Source organism: Cnephaeus nilssonii, assembly GCF_951640355.1.
Source record: "Cnephaeus nilssonii genome assembly, chromosome: 3".
Lineage (NCBI taxonomy): Eukaryota > Metazoa > Chordata > Mammalia > Chiroptera > Vespertilionidae > Cnephaeus > Cnephaeus nilssonii.
The window spans coordinates 49,157,747-49,180,007 of NC_137074.1; the positions used below are offsets into that span (position 1 = coordinate 49,157,747).

General features: G+C 36.2%; 1 protein-coding gene across 3 annotated transcripts in view; it reads right to left on the bottom strand.

The window, feature by feature from the left end:
• Positions 1-22,261, bottom strand: part of FGF12 (fibroblast growth factor 12) — a gene marked incomplete at its 5' end in the record, with an annotated part of 401,111 nt that overhangs the window by 194,874 nt on the left and 183,976 nt on the right. The window lies entirely within an intron of this gene.

Below are 22,261 nucleotides of genomic sequence, written 5' to 3' on the forward strand. Positions count from 1 at the left end.
AGATTCAGTACTAGCCAATAAGATGTAGGCAGAAGGGTCTCTGTATGCATGAAGCCTCCTTCCCCAAAGACAACTCATAAGTGTCTCTTGCCCTGATCTCAACCCTTTGCCTAGCTGTTGCCTAGACCATGAGAACAAGGGCTACTCCTAGGGGAGTGGTAGCAGGTGAGCTGGAAGGAATTGGGTCTCCAAGGACTTTGTGGAGCAGTGGCACCAGTCACACATTCAATGTCCTAGGTCTGCCATTTATGTGGGAAAATAAGTCTGTGCAACACAGAGCTAATCCTAATCCTAACTGATAGAGATTGGTAATGAAAGCAGAGTTAACAGGAAAGATACAAACTAGTGTAATATACTTATGCATTGTAAATAATCACATCTACTAGAAAATACCAAGTTCAATGATAATTCTTATGAGAAAAGTAATGAAGTCCAAAATTGTACATAATGTCTTTCCAAGGTAAAGATTTCCCAGGGAAAATGCAGGAACATTGGTTCCTTTAGCTGAAACAGAAATAGAAAAGCAACTATGAAGCTTTACCTATCTAATGAGAGTGAGAAAACTACTCAAGCTAGGCAGGGACAAACACTTGTGTGAAAGTTTTATATGAACCACAAGGTGACAATGACTTTAGATACTGTGCTTTGGGAGATTTAACAAGTTCATTTAAAAAATCAGTTCAAAAACCAACTTGTAATTAGACCTTTTAGTAGTAAAAGCTACAAACTGTTCTCTTTGGGAGTGTCTGCATCTGCCTCCTAAAATCTTGAGAAATGGAAAATGACTTACCCTTGCCCACTATTTCTCTTCAGTGTAGCACACTGGCTCTCACCCACTGGAGCCCTTCACTACTCAGTGGGAATTCCTCCTAAGTATCCATTCTTTCTCTTCATCCTCAAAGCCATGTCCTAAATCATGTAACCGAGGCACACCATTCAAGTACCTTGCATCTACTCCTACCATTTCCCTTCTTATAACCTCTAGGGATGGATTCCTCAATATCTACAGGATGGATCCAAAGTCTTTACTTTGGTGCTCAAAGCCCTTTGCTGGTTCCAACCCAATATTCTATTTTATCACCTGTCACTCATTCCATCCACTATAACCAGCTTTTAAGAGATTTTTCCATTTGCTAAGTTCCCCCTTGATCTTTAACTAGGCTGATCTTTTTATTTTATTTTATGCTCTCTTGACAAAACCTATTTTCCCATTTCTAAATTCGGTCAACTCTTTTCATCCTTTAAGACCTATCTTATTGAAGTACTTCATGAATCTTATCTACAATTGTTATAAGATAAAGAGGTGTGCTCATAGAATATAAATGCAAAATAAGGCAAAAGAAATGAAATGAATCAAATAGTTAAAATACTTTAGTATTTCTCCAGATATTATAATCTTTGTAATAGCTTTCAGCTTTTAAAATGTAGTCTTTTATGATTTATTTTCTTACCCTACTCAGTTTTGTACCAAATTTTCATTCCACCATACTATATTTCTTTTTCAAAAGGGGTCCCCAAAAGTATATAAATTTTAGGACCTATAACACTTAAGTCCATCTCAGAATTAAATTTAAGTGAAAGGAGAGAGTGAAAGAAAGTAACAAATGGGAAAGGAAAAACTAAAGACATTATATTACTTGAATGTCTACTTTTGTTTTCAGGCATTGTGCCAGGCATTTTGATATGCAAAATGTCATTTTTAAAATAAACTAGATATATGACTACTTCATTTTATTTCAGGGATAAAAATATTACCTTATATTTTGGGTACAAAGTGGATAAATAAAGGGAATGAAAAGTGTCATCCTAAACTTTGGTATAAAATTCCATGGCCTTAATTGAACTCTCATATAGAACTTTGTAAATATTGTTATAATGCCCCTGATTTATCATTTATCATTTATTGAGCACTTACTATATGCCACATGTCATACTTAGGCCACAGAAATAGATGTATCCAACAGATGTGGTCTCTGAGGAATTACTTTCATCTGTAAATCTTTCTGAGACTCCTACTATCCCGTGGGCAAGTGAAGGCCCTAGAAACTTGTACTATTATCCTCATTGCCTTGCATAGCATCTTGGTCATAGAAGTCACTACTCAATATTTGCCAAATAAATAATGAATCAGCAGTGGTTTCTCTTTAAGCTTCCTTATTCACAGCTTTTCTAGGTCACATTTCCATAATTAAGCATTAAAGGAAAAAAACTGAAGATAACATTTACCACACATAGTATATATTCAAATGTGGAATTTAAAGGGAAAGCCAGAACCCTACATGATACAAAATTTGAGAAGATATAAACATAGGATGCATGGAGCCAGTGTGTGTGTGTGTGTGTGTGTGTGTGTGTGTGTGTGTGTGTGTGTGTGTAAGGGGATTCAGGTTTGTGGAAATGAAGAGGAAGGGAAAAGTTTGGGGAATCTGTTACACCCAAGATATTAGACATCTTGTAAAAGTATATTGAACCAGAAAAAAAGTATTTTGTAAAAATGCTATGTTATTATTCAATTTAATTTCTACCTGTCTACCATTATCCACAAAAGTTATTCCAGTGACAATATGGTGACAATCCAAAGAACATCAGAAAGTACCTAATGCTACAACCAATAAAGATGCAAAGAAGAAAAAGAAGGAAAAGGAAAGAAGAAAAGAAGGAAGAGAAGGAGAAAAAAGCTCATTCCAACCAGTAAAACCTACTTTTCAACAGGTAAATCCAGCATCTTCCTAAGAAACTTCTAAGGGCAGGCTCCTCATTGTTTGTAATAATGAAGCACTATAAAAGTGCAGTTGTATTTTAAAATCCTGGGTTGAATTTGCTGAATAGGCAATGAAAAAAAAATCATTTTATGACCCACTAAAAACACAAGTAAATTTATAGTGGAAAATACTGAGAGAGAATGGAACTATTTGGGGTTACAATCTATGCACTCCCAATATAAGATTATCCTGAAAATTCAGTATCATTTCCCATACTTCAAAATGGTCTCAATAAAGATATTTCATTAGAGTGTAAATGATATTATATCCTAAAGTTGATACCATATTTTTCCCCTTTAATCCTATAGTCTCTTGCAAAACCATTTGTAACTGTAATATTTATAATAATATTCATAGGCCACTCAATTGATTTCCCATTAGTCATGAAAATAATATTTATTTCTGGCAATTATTTATCATTTACTAAGGTCAATTTTTTTCCCCCTCTCTGCTTTCAATAGGAAAATGATCTTAAGGAACAGTCAACAATTGGGAGATAGTCTGAGCTATGAAATCCAATACAAAAGTGGTTATACAAATTATGGCACAAAAATATTAAATTTTAAAAATCTGGAAGCTATCATAAAAATTATGAAAACTGGGAAATAATAAAATATTTTAATTAACAACTTGATGGATACATTTCAATACATCTTCTCCATTATTTTGTATGAATAATCCCTGAAAAACATTTTATAACAAAAATTTTATAATATAGTCAAGCAAATTAATTGTTCCCTCATCCTAATTCCATAGCATTCCATACATAGCATTTGTCACATTGCTTTTTCATATTAATGTGTTTGCCTAAGTCTCCCTGCAAACTAAGAATTCTTCAAGAATATGAAATATTTATTTCATCCAGACTGCATTGTACAGTAAAAACCTAAACAGTGTATTCACTAAATTTAATTCTCTAAACCAGCATTTCTTACAGAAATTAAGTGAAAGATTTGATTGTCCTATTTCTTTAGCTATTGAGTCAAGGAAACAAGACTGGGATGAGGACTGAAGATCAGTCCAGAGGACAGAGCTATTGATCATGATTTCTTCTCCTAACATTAACAATTTTGTGAGGAAGTAATGTAACCTCACGGACCCTTAGTGTCTGCTCTGAATGCTTCACTGACATTATGAAGGTCAATTAAAATATTTTCAAAAAACACTTGTTAAACCATAAAAGTAAAATACAAAGTATCATTATTGGTGTTGGTGTTGTTGGTGCTGGTGTTAAACTTCCAATTCTAGAGCATTCATAAAGGGTGTACATTGCAGGGAAACCTGGGGCATCATTATGTCATGTTTTAACTTGAATTCCTTAATATGCCATGAGAGAAAAGACAGCAATGCCTTTCAGCTTATATATTTATGATCCAGAGAGCAAAATCAACTTTGAATTTAAAATAAAGCAATGAAAAGGATGTAAAAAATCAACACAGTTTGGCTATGTGACTTTCAATCTCGCTGACCTATTTTATAAACAACTGGTCAAAATAATTCCACTGTCTGATTTATTTTCTGCATTGAATTCACTGATATATGAAATGGATTAATGATTTGGGGCTTAGAGAATTAAAATTTTTCTTGTGAGCATTGGCTAATAGCAAACATAGTGGATTTTCTACATAATGAAAATGAGCAACATGGTGATCCTTTTTTGAAAAAAGCCTTAGCTGTAGTAGAAATCCTACCACTGGCTTTCACTCCTGACATCATCATATAACCTTTCCTGTGTTACTTCAGAGAGGTTCAGAAACTTGAATAATTAACATGTCAATTCAATGTGATTCTTCTTTTTACCTTAAGATGAAAAATGAAGCATATCACTATCGATAATGAAAGCAAATGCCTTTCATCACTCATCCTCTGCAGCCAATTTATCTTACACAGACTTGTCTCACTGTCCATTTCAAGAACTCAGTGAATAGCACAGGTGCTGTCCGTAAGATCAATGGGCAAAAACATCCACCAAGAAATCACTGCATGTTTTTAAGCTTTTAGATTTGTATCTTCCACAAATCTTTCCTCACAAGTTATGTTGCCCAAATGGACACTATGGCCTAATAGGTTTATTTATTAAATCATTCACATATACTCCAGACGTTGTGCTAGACACTTGTAATACAGTGGTATTAAAGGCAGACATGGTACCAGCAATCACTATGGTAAAAGTCTAAGTTGTAAAAGAATAGCCCCATATGTGTACTCTGAATCCACCTTTAGAGAGGAGGGCAATGAAGCTCCAAAATGTGATTTTCCCAAGGTCATTAAGTCCACCAAGAAAAAGCTAGGATGTGAACCTAGGTTCTGGTGTCTGTAAAGCTAGGAAAAAAATTGTTGCTCTTAAAAAGTAAAAGTAAAATTCTAGTAACCACAATCTAAGCAGTTATAAAGAAACTGAGGAAAAAAATAAAACTATAATAAATACATTGAAGCCTTAAAAGATTGTTTCAACCAAATAAAAATGTCCCACCCAGAAAATATAAAATCTTCAGTTCTTCTTTATTAAAATTACACACAAACACAAGCAAACTTGCTTGAGATGGTTTAGATATGCTCAACCAAAGCTTTGCACTTCTTTATAATTAAATAGCAAAACAAGAAGGCAGTTTTGAAAATGTATGCATATAATACTGATAAGCAATTACATTTAAATAGTAGAAAGTCAATGAAATACCACAAAGAAAACACTCATAATTCCACTCAAGTTATGTTGACATTGACACTGAAAGGTTATATTTGCTGCTCACAATTTAAATATATACTCGAGGAGGCAAAAGTGAACTTACAGTTGTATGTATACAAAACACAGTTTATTCTTATATTATTATTTATTAATTATTGTATTATCTTCCACACAAACAACTGTAAACCTACTTTTGACCCACTCTATATATCATCCTCAATCCAAAAATATTTCCATTGAAATACATGTGGTAAGATTTGTTTTTAAAAGAAATGGAGGAGGGAATAGAATTTAAAAAAATAAGATGATTATTTTTGTCATTATTATTTTCTAACTTAAAATCGTCTCCTTCATGTCATCTCTAGTGACACATCCCTAGTTACACATTTATTTTTTCCAAAGCACCACATTTCATCTATCACTCAGTTGCAATTGTTCAATAATATTCACTGGTTCCCCATGCTCTAAAATATGGTCCTGTGATGCTTCCACATAAATTCTGCTTCATCCAAACTAATCAGCTCTTTCTCCCCCAACAGGGCAGGAGTTTTCTCTGCTAGGTGCTTTTGCGCCTCCTTATCTGAAATGCAGTGCTCCTAATCTTAGGTCACATGCTTTGTTCCTATTCTTCAAGATTCCATTTAAAATCCACTCTCACTGAGCACCACAGCTTTGCGGGATTGCTCTCCTCTCTGAAATCTTGTGATTTTTCTGTATTAAGTTTTGTCTTATATAAATGTTCAACTGCTCTGGGAGCAGCTAGAAGGCATGAGTAGTATGGGAATCGTCTTTGTAATCCAGTAACTAAAACTGAGTTGGCCTTCATTACTTAATAAAGATGAAGTATTCATATAGTGTCGTATGTGAAACTCCAGTCATTTTGTTGTAGTTGCCTGAAACCATGTCTTAAGAAAACATTTGAGGCTAGGCCACAATGACTGTGAAAATTTAATGATGTCTGCCATAGACACAGGAGGGCCACTTGGCCATTTCTTTGTCATCTCCAGCTTGAGGGCACCCTTTTACAATAAAATATCACAAAACATTTCATAAAAGAACACCAATTTGCACTCTACTTTAAAAAATACTTTATTGCATAACTCTGTCTCAAAGTTTTTTGCTGTTGTTTTTTAAAAAAGTTCTGATGCCTTACCATACCCACGACAACTAAATAAACATATATTTTTAAAAACTAGTTTTATTGATTTCAGAGAGGAAGGGACAGGGAGAGAGGGATAGAAATATCAATGATGAGAGAATCATTGATCGGCTGCCTCCTGCACACCCCCTTCTGGCGATCAAGCCTGCAACCCAGGCATGTGCACTGACCAGGAATTGAACACTGACTTCCTGGTTCATAGGGCGATGCTCAATCATTGAGCCACACCATCTGGCTAAATAAACGTCATCAGGGTTGAACCTAAGCACCAATTAAAAAACAACAACAACAACAAAACCTCCTCAGATGATCCCAAAGGGCCCTATTGTCAAAAAGCTATTTCATATTCAGTAGTTCTGGGGTAGTTCTAACAAGCTCTGAGATAATGCTGGTCCTTACCAATCCTGACCAGCCAGTGGTTCAAAGCCTAGTGCAGGCAGCTTACTGGAAAGGCAGAATCTGAGGCCACATTCAAGACCTACTGAATCAAAATCTGAAGTTTAACAAGATCCCTAGATGATTACCATACACTTAAGGTTTGAGAAGCACAATTCTAGATGGGTGGTCCTCAATGTACGGTCTTGTGAATTTGTTAGAAATACCAACTCTCCAGCCTCCACTCAGACATACTAAAAGAGAAACTCTGGGGATAAGTCTCCCAAATCTGTTTACCAAGCCTTCCAGGTGATTCTGATGCACACAGAAATATGGGAAGCAACATTCTAAAATAAATCACTGTTCTTACACTTGAATGCATTTTGGAATCATTGGTGTTATTTTAAAAGAATACCAATGTCTGGATTCCATCCTCAGAGATTCTGCTTTTATTGATCTGGAATAAGACTTGGGCATCAGGTTTTCAAACGTACCCAAGTGATTCTAACATGCAAAAACCTTGGAACCATTATTCTAGAGAACTTGGACATGGGTAGGTAGAATGTCTTCCTTTGTATCTTGGTAGGACTTCCCCTGCTCAGATTATCAGCAGAATAAAAGGACTGAGGACTGACCACGTATAACTGTATTCATTCAAACACACTCAGAGGGAAATTCCAAGTGCAGTGGGGCTTAATCGCATCTCAATTAGACTTTCATCTAATTCCCCTGAAGATATGAAGTTTGGGCCTAGAGCAGAAAAGAGTGCTGAAACTGAAGATAAGTTGCCAAAAAGGCTTGTTATACAATTCTTCAAAGCTCTGCTCCAGTCCTACATTTCCCCTGAAATTATTCTTGATCGTATTTCAGCAGCATAGTTCTCTCCTCTTTAGACTTTCCAAAGTGTTCCCTCCCTGGAGGGTAAATGTGATGTTATATACTTTAGTCTTTACACATATTTCCCAATTTTCAGATGAGCTTCAAAGTGCTAGGCAAATGGACCAAGTTTATACAGCTGGTAAATTGAGAAACACATATTAATTTCCATAACTGTCTGTCACTAAAATCCTATGGGCTATTCACACATCATACGGCTTCCCCATTTACCAGTACTGATTTCTGGTATACACTAAAGGAACAATAAAAATGTGGTCTTCTTCCAATCCCTAAATAAGAAGGAGCAAAGAGAAGCTTTATTTAGAATATTTTTTAAAAACTAAATTATAATACTATGGAGTGGGCTTAGTATTGCTGTACAGACACTTTTTGACATTGGTTTCCTCCTCATTTCTGTCTCAGTGCCAGGGAAAGCAGATGTTCAAAGTGCACCCTCACTAAATCTTGGCTGGATGTTTGCCTGCTCAGTACCACTCTATCTAGCCTACTGCATAATACATGAATATTTATATACACACACAAACACACATACTACATGCCTCAAACTTCCCAAGTGAGATATATGAAACAGGAAACTACATTAATTAGATATTTAAAATGATTGTTTAATGGCTAATTAATCCAAAACATGTATTAATTTACAGCTTAAATACATCAAGCATATTGAAGAAAAATCCTCTCAAGTTTAATGTTTAGCCTCTCTAAAGTAAACCACCATATTTTATAAATAAACCACCATATTTTATAAATAAATGCTTTTTAAAAGTGTTGTGAGAAGAATGCAGGGATATAATTTAGGGAATATTTATTATGCACTAAATATTAACCAGAAAAGAGACTGGGGGTTCAATATAGAGTGGGTAATGTTCTAGGCATTAGCTCTAGAACAAATAAACTCAATGAGTTCAAAGCCTGGGTCTACAATTTAATAATTGTGTGACTATGAGCTAATAAGTTAAACTTCCTGTGCCTCAGTTTACTCACCTACAAAGGAGGAATGATTACTGGAGCTGATATATAGGATTATTGTGATAGTTAAATGACTAAAATTCATAGTTTTCAGACCTTTACAAGTCCCTTAGAAAATACTCAGTAAACATTAGCCATTATTATCTAATTTATCCCAAACTCATAGGTTAAGGAATCTCTCATTGAAAATATATAATTCTTCCTTTATACTTCATAGTAGTATGTCCTGGAAAACACCAGTCCATATGAGAATAAACTTATGATCTAGCCCTTATTTAGTTGGTGGCTACAGCCTGAATGCCTAAGTGAACCAATCGTATATAACAAATCCCACTTCCATTAATTACTATCTATATTAAGGGGAAGAATGTAGGTAAATCTGTATAGTCTTCCAAGCAATAACTTGAGGAGGAAACACAGGATATGGATATAATAGAAATGAATTTTCTTACCATAAACAAATCAATTCACCTCTCAGAGCCTCAGAATCAGGCAATTCAATTTCAGAGGGATTTTTAATCATCTCTAACTCATTACAACTCTAATTTAATACTCTTTACCATTACTTCAAGAACCTCCCTCCCCTACTTTTTTTAATTTTTAAAGCACCTGAATATATATACACATATTTCTTTTCTTGCAAAATAAGCTTACATTGTGCTACTTGTCCTACTTGAATAAAAGATAGCAACATCTCCCTCTCCTGTGGGTAAATGTACCATTTATGTACGTTTAGAAAATGTCTTTGTAATTATCACCATGAATATCTATTCACATAACACTTTGAAGGTATATTTAATACTGTGCAAGAGTGTGTTCTTTTACTTTTATTGCTATAATGTTCACTTTTCCAAACGAAGCATATTCAACGTCCTTCCTGTTTTCATAATGGAAAATGACTACCTTATCTAGACTTTGAATTCTCTAAGATTGTCTGTAATTCTCAAAACAAAATACAAATGTGATCCAATTTTAATTAATTCTTCAAACTGGGTGTTGTTCAACAGATTCGTTCTTTTTTAAAAAATACATTTTTGTATTGATTTCAGAGAGGAAGGGAGAGGGAGAGAGAGAGAGATAGAAGCATCAATGATGAGAGAGAATCATTGATTGGCTGCCTCCTGCACACCTCCTACTGGGGATCGAGCCTGCTAACCGGATATGTGCTCTTGACTGGAATCAAACCTGGGACCCTTCAATCCACAGGCTGATGCTCTATCCACAAGGCAAACTGGCTAGGACCACATTTATTTTTGATTGGGATTGTTCTGCAAATTCAGTTCCATTCATTTATTCAACAGGTATTGAATACCTACTATGTGCCAGGCACTACCATAGGTGTAAATTACAGACAAGGCTTCCTGCTCCTTTGGAGTTCATATTTTATTTTAGTCTTTCAATTTGAGTGGTAGGCTGATTACAGTATTGCTACTATGAATTAACCTACCCATATTAAATGGTAAGACCTTATTACATGCCAACTCAGAGATAAATCAGGCATAGTCAATATCCTTAAGAATCGTGTAACCAAAAGGATGTAAATAGCCCACATATATAATAAATACATACAAGTAAAACTGCATAAATATCCTAAAAGATGAACCATTGTGCAAAGGAAAAAGCAGGACTTCCAGTTAAAGAAATCAGAAAAACTTTTAAAAAACAAAAGGCAGTTCATTTTGTTTTTAGATGATGATATAATCAGTGGAAAAAATAACATAAACAAGTACAGAATGAGGAAACTGTGGGGTATATATGGAGAGCATTTTAGAAGAGAAAAGACATAATCTTCTACACTAATAAAAGAGAAACATGCAAATTGACCATCCCTCCACTATACCCACCAGCCAATCAGCAGTGAGTATGCAAATTAACCCAACAAAGATGGTGGTTAACTTGCATATGCAGGCATGGAGCAAAGACTGAAGACAGCATAGAAGGAAGCCAAGAACTGTAGAAGGGAGTGAAGCAGCGGAGAAAGGAGGGAGTGAGGCAATGGAGACAGGAGGGAGCGAGGCAGTAGAGATGGGAGCAAAGCCCGCTGTAATTAGGCTACCACTTGAAGCCTTCCTTCTCTGCTTTGCTCCGGCCACAGGAAGCCCTATTCTTGCAGGAATCTTCCTGCAACAGGCCTCTAGTAAAATAAATAAGTATATTAGTGGTACGTGTTCTGGAGGGGAAAATTCCAATTGTCAAGGGGGGGTGAAGTGTTGAAGATAGGGATTGAAACTGATACAGATTAACCAGAAAAGGCCTACATGAAAAAAAAAAGCATCACTTTTGAGTAAGAGTATAAAGAAGATGAGGGAGTGGGCTATTTCGATATTTGGAGGAAGAACATTGTAGGCATAGGAGATAGCTGGTACCAACAGAATGGTGTGTTGGAAGAACAGGAAGCAAGCTAGTCAAAAGAGGAGAGAGAACAGTCAGGCTAGTTGATGGGTAGGTTTTATAAAAAACATTGCTCAAAAGATGAAATTTGGCTTTTATCCTTAATAACGTGTGATGAAAGAGAATGAGCAGAGAGGTGACTTTATCTGACCTGTGTTTTAACAAGGTCACTCTGGCTGCTGTGTGAACAATAGACTGAAAGGGAAACCATAAGTAAAGAGGTAAGGCAGGAGGCTACTGCAGAAGTCCAAAGATGAAAGCAGCTTGGACTAGGTAGTGGCAATAGGGTATTGAAATGTGGTCCAATTCTGTATATATTTTTTAATGCAGATTGAATTTACTAATGTCTTCCAATTCAATGTAAAAATTATTGTACCATCTTCTCACAATTTTTCCCTTTTTTGCAATGTGTTTAGTAAAGAAAGTTTTAAGTTTTTTTTTCCATCTGTCCAAGTTTCAGATCTGTCAGGAATATTTGAGATAATTTTTTCCAAACACCTCATTTTAAAGAGTAGAAAACCAAGGAAGCGAAAGTGTACATGACTTAAACAATATCACATAGCTAATAAAGGATAGAACCTGCATTGGAAACCAGGTCATCTGGCTCACAGTCCAAGCTACTTTCCCTTACATTTGGTGATATTTAAGCAGTTAGTACCCGTCCTTTGAAGTTTTAAGTTATTTTGATTTCACAAACATTGGATGTGAGCTACAAATATCCCAAACTCAAAAGTCTTCAGGGCCTATGCAGATAAGAGTAAAATGCAGGGCATCCATTGTGTAAATGCACTAATTTTCCCCCTAAGGCGCGCCAGCTAAATGAAAGATATATGTATAGTCCTCCACTTTGGGATCTTGGACAATGCCCATCACTGCACTGGCCAGAAAGGCAAACAAGGATGTTACACTCTAACAGAGTAAACATAAATGCAGATAAGGAATTGCAGTACACACAGGGTTCAAGCACAGTAGAGTAAAATGAGTAATTAATGCTGAGTTTTTGTGTGGAAGTGCAAGTTGAAGGGGTAGCTGGGGAAGGCCTCAGGCAGACAAAGGGAATAGAGTTGAGAAGGGTACTGGTGAAGTCATTTTATGCAAAAGGATTAGTATGTGTAAAAGCTGCAAGACATAAAACGATGTGGCACAGACTGACTTACATCATTATATATGTTTTTGTAATTCCCCAAACCTATGTTTGATCACACACCTGTCTAGCATGGAACTCTCACTCTCTCCTGAAAATAAGTCAAAATGGAACAGATTCTTAAAAAAAAAAAAAAAAGGAACAGATTCCACACATGCTTGAGATGCTAGAAAGTCTGAAATTCAATATTTTTTTTCAATATGCCTGCTTTCCCTATTCTGTTAGGAATCAGGTACCCATAGAACTAAGTATGACAGTCCCAAGACAGAAATTGCATTCATTAGCAAATATGAACACTCCAAACCCAAGGTACAGAGGAGAATTACCAGTTATATCTGCAGTGATGAGAATCATCTGGAGGACTTGTCAAAACAGACTGCTGAGTCCAGCCCAGAGATTCTGTTTCAGTAGATCTAGGGTGAGGCTCAAAGAAGTGTATTTCTAAAAGGTGATGCTGATATCGGTGGTACGAGGACTAGACACTTTATGAACCACTCTTCAATACCCCTCAGCTTAAGGACCTTTAAAGTCTTTCATGTAACAATAGCTGCCAGCACTAAGAATTTTGTTTCTGTGACAATGGCCACTGTCTACTAGCTCCTTGTAAATATGGACCCTCACCCCTACTGATGAGACTAACAACAACCAAAAACAACCATCAACACAGAACTGTGTTTTAGGCATTATTTTAAGCACTTTTCATGAATCAACTCATTTATTCTACCCAATGACCGTTTTATCTAAGTATTATGATGACTCCCCCTTTCTACCTTAAAGGCACATAATCTCAAATCAGATAAGCCTAAATTTAATTCTGGCTCTATCATTATGTGTGTGACTTTCCAGATCTTTATACACTCTATGAAAATATCACATCAGGATTTATAAAAAAAAAAGATTTCCTGCCAGTAACATACCTTTTGGTATTTATGGAAATGGAATCTGTGAATCAGTTTTTCTGAGTATATATTCATTTCCAAATAAGAATAGAGGAAAGGCTATCAAAATCTTAGAGATCCCATGTTCCTCTCATTTTGTAAACTCAGAGATTATATAAATCTGAGAAAGTGTATGTGATTTTCCCAAGGCCAAATACTGGTCACCTCACAGAGTCATGGACAAACTAAAGACAACCTCAGTCACTCAGCTCTTTCTAGGAATACACTTAGTTAAGTAACTCCCATAAGATTCTCACCCACTATGTATACTGCCTATGCATATTTGCCCATAAATAGTCATAGAGCAAGTAGGAGGAAGGATAATTTCAAATTGCTCATGTTTTGCTTTATTGACCAGAGGGACACATGAGGGCAGAAGTCTTAGGATCAAAAAGAAATATAAGATCAATAAGAAGTTAAGGGGCCAAGGTAAAAAAATAAGCATGAAAGTAATTCCCTTTTAATTTTATGTGAACAGGTAAACTATTCAAGGAAATAATTGGTTCTTGTTCAATGTCTCCACAAATATTATTTGGAGGAACAGACTTTAAACTTAAAACACAATCAACAAAGACACATTTCGAACAAATGTCCTTCACTTCTAGCTATGAAAATCAAAAGGCAATGTTTTTCCTTTTTGAAAAAATCAAATGAAGTAATTGCATTCATAAGCTAAGACTGAATGTTAATTTTGCTCTTGAAAAGATATGCCACTATACAAGTAACAACATTTCATCTACCAGAGTGTTGCTCAGGATTATGTAATAATCTTGCTTAAAGAAAATCAGCAGGATAACGCATGCATTTCTTCTTCTTTTTATTCAACTTGACTTCACACCTATGAGTTGATGTCATAATCTTAAAGAACAGATGACACTAGAAGAAAATAATGTCCCTATAATTGGGTATGGCATAGTCCTTAATCTCCCATGAGTACTAATATGTGTGTGTATTCTTTTTTTTTTCTTTTTGTTTTTTTTGTGTGTGTGTATTCTTAAGTAGGTGAAAGAGATGAACCCGTGGTCCAAAAATGCCCATGTTAGGGGAAGAACACATCTTTATAATTATTTGCAACATCCCTTATGTCCTTGATAATTTTTTTTCAACTAACCATTAGGAGCATATTTCTGTTCATAGTTTAGCAATACAGACCTTCTGTTGGCTTTGGCTATATCTATGTACTTGTGACTAGTGATAGCAAAATATCATATGTTTGGTATTGTATAGAAGACATAACTAGATGACTAAATCTTACCAAATTTCCAATTGGATTCCTGAAACTCAGATAGAGACCATTTTGAAATGTTTTTCTTTATGCTGAACTCATGGTGAATTTAGTATATTCATATAATCTAAAGAAACTGCATTTGTATTTATAATTGGTAGTTAGGAACTCAAAATATGCGAGGTCTAGAATAAAAAAAATCTCAATAAATAAATTCCAAAGTAGTTAAATATTAAGTATAAAGATAAAACAATACTTTACGAAAATAAACTATGAAAAACAATTTTAAATAATATTGGAATGAGTAAAGACTTTCTAAATAGGAAAAAAAGCTGAGGGCATAAAAGCATACTTTAAATACAAAAAATAAATAAAGCATGGCAAAAATTTACAGATAAGAATTTAAAAAGTAAAAATATTTGCAACTCACATAACATAGAGCTGATTTTTAAAATATAAATATACTTCCTACAAATGAAAATATAGACATTTTATTAAAACAAATATAAATAGACATTTTATAGAAAAGAAATGTAACCCTAGCTGGTTTGGCTCAGTGGCTAGAGCGTCGGCCTGCAGACTGAAGGGTCCCGGGTTCGATTCCGGTAAAGGGCACATGCCCAGGTTGTGGGCTCAATCGCCTATAGGAGGCATGCAGGAGGCAGCCAATCAATAATTCTCTTTCATCATTGATGTTTCTAACTCTCTCTCTCTTTCCCTTCCTCTCTGAAATCAAGAAAAATACATTTTAAAAAAAAAGAAAAGAAATGTAGATGATTCTTAAAATAGATGTACAGGTGCTCAACCTAACACAAGATAAGAAAAATTAAAGTTTATGTTTTTCGGCAACAAAGAATCAAACTTTTGGTAACACATTTTATTGACTAGAAGATAAGGAAACAAATGCTCTCAGTGTAAATTTGTATGACAAAGAGCAAATAGATTTCAAAATTATAAAAGCACATAAACCATAACTCAGCAATTTCACTTCTAAGAATCCATCCTATAGATACACTTATACACATGCAAAATAACTTATGCACAAATATATTCTTTATAGCATTGTTTGCATTAGCAAAACATTAGAAAGAACTGAAATGTTCTTCAACAGGAAATCTGGCTAGAAAATCGCTCCATTCAAATATGTGCTAATATGGAAAAATTTTATTGATATAACATATTGAGTTAAAAGGGGTGTGGAACAAGATATATACTATGGAGGTATAGATAAATAGTACTATACTAGGGGCCCAGTGCACAAAATTCATGCACTGGGGGGGTCCCTCAGCCCAGCCTGTACCCTCTCCAATTAGGGACCCTTCAGGGGATGTCTGACTGCCAGTTTAGGCCCCACAGGGATAGGGTCTAAACAGGCAGTCGGACATCCCTCTCACAATCTGGGACTGCTGGCTCCTAATCGCTCCCCTGACTGCCTGAATGCCCCAACTTCCTCTGATTGGCCCCTAACTGGTCTACTGCTGGCCTGATTGGCCCCTAACTGCCTCTGCTTGCCGGGCTGGTCACCCCCTAACTGCCCCCCTGCCAGCCTGGTCGCCCCTAACTGCTTCCCCCCCCTCCTCCCCTGCTGCTGACCTAGTCACCCACTAACTGTCCAGAAGGAAGTCGGACATCTGGAAGATGTCTGGTCAACCCAGTCTAATTAGCATATTACCATTTTATTAGTATAGATATGTTGATAAATGCATATACTATACATGGAAGAAAACAAAGAAATGTGACCTGATAAAAGAGAAGAGAGGGACAGAAAATTGCTTTTGACTGAGTCAGTGCCTTCCAGCTATAAAAACACACCCGTAATTGAACAAAGTTGAGATTAATGACTCAAAGCAAAGAGGAAAAATATACAACATGGCAGAACTGGGATGGCTTAGTAAGAAGTTGTGAAAAAAGGACTTATAGGATTTATTATGTGATTTTTAGGGAGGCTCTAATAAATGTAGACTTACTCCCGTTGGATGTCCTAAGGAAGTAGATATAACTTCAGGCAATCAATTGATATTTCTCTCTCTCAAATCAATAAGAATGTCCTCTGGTTAGGATTTTAAAAAAAGAATCTCAGAACTGAAGGAGACCTTAAAAACCACTGAATTCTGAGACTATCCCAACCATCACCATCTTCTTCTCCCTCCCACACCAAAATGGTTTTCTTATAAAATCCTTTTACTTTACTAGAGCAAAACATGAAAAAAAAATTAAATAATCTTGGAATGAGTAAAGCCTTTTCTAAATAGGAAAAAGTGCTGAAGGCATAAGAGCATCTATACTAATAATAGGGTAATATGTAAATTGGTCAGCACACCATCACAGTAACGACCGATCAGCAGGCTGCTTGCACAGCAGGTGCGGGTGGGCGGGGACTTGCAGCATCAGGGACGGGGGCGGGTCATGGCAGAGAGGCCTCTCTGTGTGCCTGTGCTGGGGGACCACAGGCACACAAAGAGGCCTCCGCCGAGGGCCCAGCCAGGGGTCCACAGGCGTGTGGTCCCGGCCGGGGGTCTGCTGGTGCGTGGAGGTCCACAGGCCTTTGCTGCAGCCGTCCTGGGGGCGGGGCCATGGCAGGGGCCTCCATGCATCTCCACTGGGGGTCCACAGGCCTCCCCCAGCTCTGGCCTACTTCTTCGGGGCAATTCATCAAGGAGCCACGGATGGGTGGGTGGGGTCAACCTCTTTGGGTGATGGATCACAGGGCTTCCACACTGTGACAGGACACAGGCCATGCTTGGGGACCCCCCTGCCCCAAGTGCACAGATTTCGTGCACCGGGCCACTAGTATTTTAATAAAAAAATATGTAAATGTAAATGAAGCATGGATAAGCAGTAAAAAGAGTAAAAATATTTTCAACTCACATAACATAGGACTGATTTTTAAAATACCAGCTCCATGTGCCAACACAGCATCTGCTTGAATATTTCCAGTGTTACTCTTGTGCTAATTGACCAGGCAGTTCATTCCACATCAAATGGCGCTTAGTATTGTTCAAAGGGAAAGAGAACAATACATTTGGTTATAATATCTTAATTGTTTTCACCCCAGCATGTTTGACCTCTTCAAATGCATCTTCTCCTCTAGTATCCAGGGAGCAGAGTAATTACCTTTTTAATGTTATGTAAAATATTCCCATTAATACTCTCCAAACTGCAATTGTTGTAGGTTGGGGTTTTGTTTTGTTTTTTGTATCAGTGTTCCAACATAGTTTTGCATCTTTTGTTGTCATTACATTTGCAGAGATTCTTATCTGTTATTGCTGACAAAGCCATGTGTTTTTTCACTCAATTGCATGTAATTAGTCTTTTCTTCAGGAACAAAAGAACAGGTGTCTTTATCTATTCTATGCGCGATACCATAGTAAGGTTGGTTGAATCTAATGATGTCTAGTGAATCAAACAGCATAATTCTGACAGATGCTCATAGTAACAAGATTTTTTAAAAACAATTAAATGTTTTTACGCCTGCCCACACAAAGTGGAGAAAGAAAGGCATTTTAACATTTTAGAGACTTATAATAATTTTCTATTAAAAGTTGAGTAAAATTTAAATCTTTCTCTGATGTTTTAAATTCCCACTCAGAAAATATATAAATAAAAATTATGTTTTCATTGAAAAATTTTCCAATGAAAATATTGGGGGAGGGGTATCAGAAAAAAAGCATATTAGTCAAAAAACTAGTGAAATCTGAACAAAGCCTAAAGCTCAGTTAATAGCATTGTGCCAGTATTAATTCTCTAGTTTTTTATAATTATACTATTGTTACATAAATTAGTACTATTAGGGGAGCTGGGTGAAGAGTACACAGGAATTCCTGTATTACTTTGTAATTTTTTCTGAAGTCTAAAATTTATTTCAAAAGGAAAACAAAATTTTGACTAAGAAGAGTATTTAGCCAATGACCTAAATAAACTTTTACATGGCTGCATAAGAAAACATTCATTCATTTGTTCCATTTATGTTGAGTACTTATTATATGCTTGAGAGATCATTCTAAGTTCTAAAGCTATATCAAAGATGAAAGCAAAAATCTCTTCATTCATGAAACTAACATTCTCCTGGGAGGAAGATAAAAAATAAACAAATACACAGCAACAATATATATGCCAGGTAGTCATTACAGCTATGAGTAGAAAAAAAAAGTAGAGTATCAGAATAAAGAAAGTCAAGGTGAAATGTATCATTTTATTAAGGATGATCAGGGAAGGTCACTTTAACATCTATAAGAAATATCTTGGCAGCACTGTTTGTAAATTCCCTAAAATATAAAAGATGATTATCCACAATAAAAAGAGAATAGATAAATATATTGGGAATATTCATGCAATGGGTTACTCTACAAAAACAAACAATATCAAGCAAATATATAACCATATATGCATCTCATAACCATAATATTAGGAAAAAATGACATATTTATGTACAGTAATGGTTGCACTTTTTTATAAAACATTTAAAAATATACAAAACAATACTTGATTTAATATACATATATGAAAGACTTTATTTATAATACAGCATGGATGTAAAAAAAATGCCAAATGCAGAATAGTTGTTATATCTGGTACTGAAGAAAAACAGGGCTCCATCAGAGATAACAGAGAGGTTGCAAACATCTTGATATTTTTAAGTAAATTTTAAGCCAAGGGCTGGGTATCTAGTTGATTTTATCTTAGACTTATTATTTTGTACATCTAAAATATTTTTAATACCAAAAATGTCAAAAATTGTGCGCAATATCTTAATAACAAATAAGATATTTTAAATTTGTAAATTTAGACAGGTTCTAAAAGTATTTGACAAAATGTATCATCTTCAATGTGGATGTGTGTGTATTATACCCTAGGGCCCAGTGGACGAATTTGTGCACCAGCCGGGTCCCTCAGCCTGGCCTGCGCCCTCTCGCAATCCGGGACCCTTCGGGGGATGTAGTAGTGAGCGAAGTGGCAGGGGGCTGGGGAGGAGCCCAAGCCTGGGCTGGTTGCCGCACCACTCCCGCTCATCCTGGCCCCAATGCGCCTGCCACCACTGCTCTGTAGCACTGCCATGGAGGTGGGAGAGGCTCACACCGCCACAGTTGCACGTGCCAGCCATGAGCCCAGTGGCTGGAGCCTGTCTGTCAGGTGAGCAGTCCTCCCGCTGTGGAAGTGCACTGACCACCAGGGGGCAGCTCCTGTATTGAGTGTCTGCCCCCTGGTGGTCAATGTGTGTCATATCAATTGGTTGATCGGTCATTCAGTTGTTCAGTTGTTTGGTCACTTAGGCTTTTATATATATATATAGACTAGAGGCCCAATGCACGAAATTCATGCAAGAATAGGCCTTCCTTCCCCCAGCTGCTGGCACCAGCTTCCCTCTAGCACCCAGGACCCGGGCTTCCCTTGCAGCCCTGGTTTAGTCCAGAAGGTCATACAGAAGGATGTCCTGTCTAATTAGCATATTATGCTTTTATTATTATAGATAATGCCATTATGTGCATATATATATTTTTTTTTATTATATGTATAAGGTGGAGCAAAAGTAGGTTTACAGTTGTGAGTATGGAAAACACAGAGTTTATTCTTTTTTATTATTTATTAATTATTATATTATTTTCCATACAAACAACTGTAAATCTACTTTAGCCACACCCTGCGTATAAGTATTTGTGTATAACATATGTGTGTAGGCATGTATTTACACTATCCATTGACCCAGCATCAGCAGAGAAAGAATTTGCAATTATTTTTCTAGCAAGAGTGAAGAAAGGATTTGTCTTAGTTGAGCCCACACTTTCATCTGGCCTTCTACCTCTACCCCATGATAAATCACATGCATCCACAGGGCAACTATCTGGGTTACAGTTGCATCCTATGGATCTGACTATGGTTACTTGACTTACTTGGGGATTGAATCTATCAATTTCTAATTTTTCAATATTTTTTCTTAAAGGCGGAATGGAAAATGCTGAGAGAGGATGTTAATGTTATCATCTCTGGCCACCTCATTTCATAGAAAAATAAACTGAGATCAAGGGATACCTCAGAGATAGCATGGGTGACACAGCTTAGTGATCTCCCTGATTCTTTCCATCTATACTTGTTGCTTGTTTTACTAAATCCACATTCTTGTGCAGATGCAATAGATGGAAATCCTACATGGAGAGTGAACCATCCTCATTCTTCTGTCCTCAGTTGAAAATGTGAATCATTTAAAGAATGCATCCCCACAAACACAAACCAACAATGCAAACCACAATAAGCTAATCAACTACTTTGAAGAAAACTGAACGGAATTCTTTATAATAAGATTTTTTCTTTACTGTAATATATATTTTGTAATGTATAATATTAAGTGAACAAAGAATAATTTAGTAGGGGTGGACGAGAGCATTTTCACACTTTAGGAATTGTAGATCTTTCCTCAAATCTTTATTTTTAATTGAAAATATACTTCATCATAAAATATCAGGCTTCTTAGATTACCTTATGCAATCTATGTTTTGGTAGATTGTCAGTCTGACCACAAAATCATATCCATCAGAAGACAAATTCAATTGGACATATATTTAATGAACATTTATTATACACTCAAAAGTAAGATTCTAGTAGTGAATACAGATAAACTTTAGAAAATACTATGGCACCCCACATAATTTTATTTTTTTTTTAATATATTTTTTATTGATTTTTTACAGAGAGGAAAGGTGAGGGATAGAGAGTTAGAAACATCAATGAGAGAGAAACATCGATCAGCTGCCTCCTACACACCTCCCACTGGGGATGTGCCTGCAACCAAGGTACATGCCCTTGACCGGAATCGAACCTGGGACCTTTCAGTCCATAGGCCAATGCTCTAACCACTGAGCAAAACCAGTTAGGGCACCCCACATAATTTTAGAACACAAATTTTCCTCAGTATATGCATATCATTATGCAGAAAATGAAAGGTATGATGACAGTGAGCATCCTTATGCTAAGGTTTGTATTCAAAATATTTCCAAAATTAAAATATACTTTATTAAAACTTGATGATTTTGTTGAATTACTAAACTTATCAACTCCAAGGTTGAATTAGTTAAAAATGATTTCCAATGATATTATTAACTAGAGGCCCGGTGCATGAAATTTGTGCATGGGGGGGTAGCCCCTCAGCCCGGCCTGTACCCTCTCACAATCCGGGACCACTGGCTCCTAACCACTCGCCTGCCTGTCTCCCTGATCACCCCTAACCACTCTGCCTGCCTGCCTGATTGCCCCTAACTGCTCACCTGCCTACCTGATCAGCCCTAACCACTACCTGCCTGCCTAATAGCCCCTAATTGTTCGCCTGCCTGCCTGATTGCCCCTAACCACTTTGCCTGCCTGCCTGATCACCCCGAACTGCCTCTGCCTTGCCCGCACCACCACAGCTTCCTCTGGAATGACGTCCAGAAGGTCATTTGGCTGTCCAGTCTAATTAGCATATTACACTTTCATTATTAAAGATAATATTTTAATATCTGGCATTTTATATAAAAAATATAAACAAAGTTTCAGGTCCACCAATGTTAATCATCTTGTTATTATCATATATGCTATAAATCATAATGTTATTTTAATATATTTAATATATATTTTCTAAATCTAAATAAAATAACATGTAATATACATATGTATCCAATATTTATATTAAGAAGTAATTTTGGTCTGCCTGAAATGATGTTCTAAGAGTTATTTTAACATGTTTA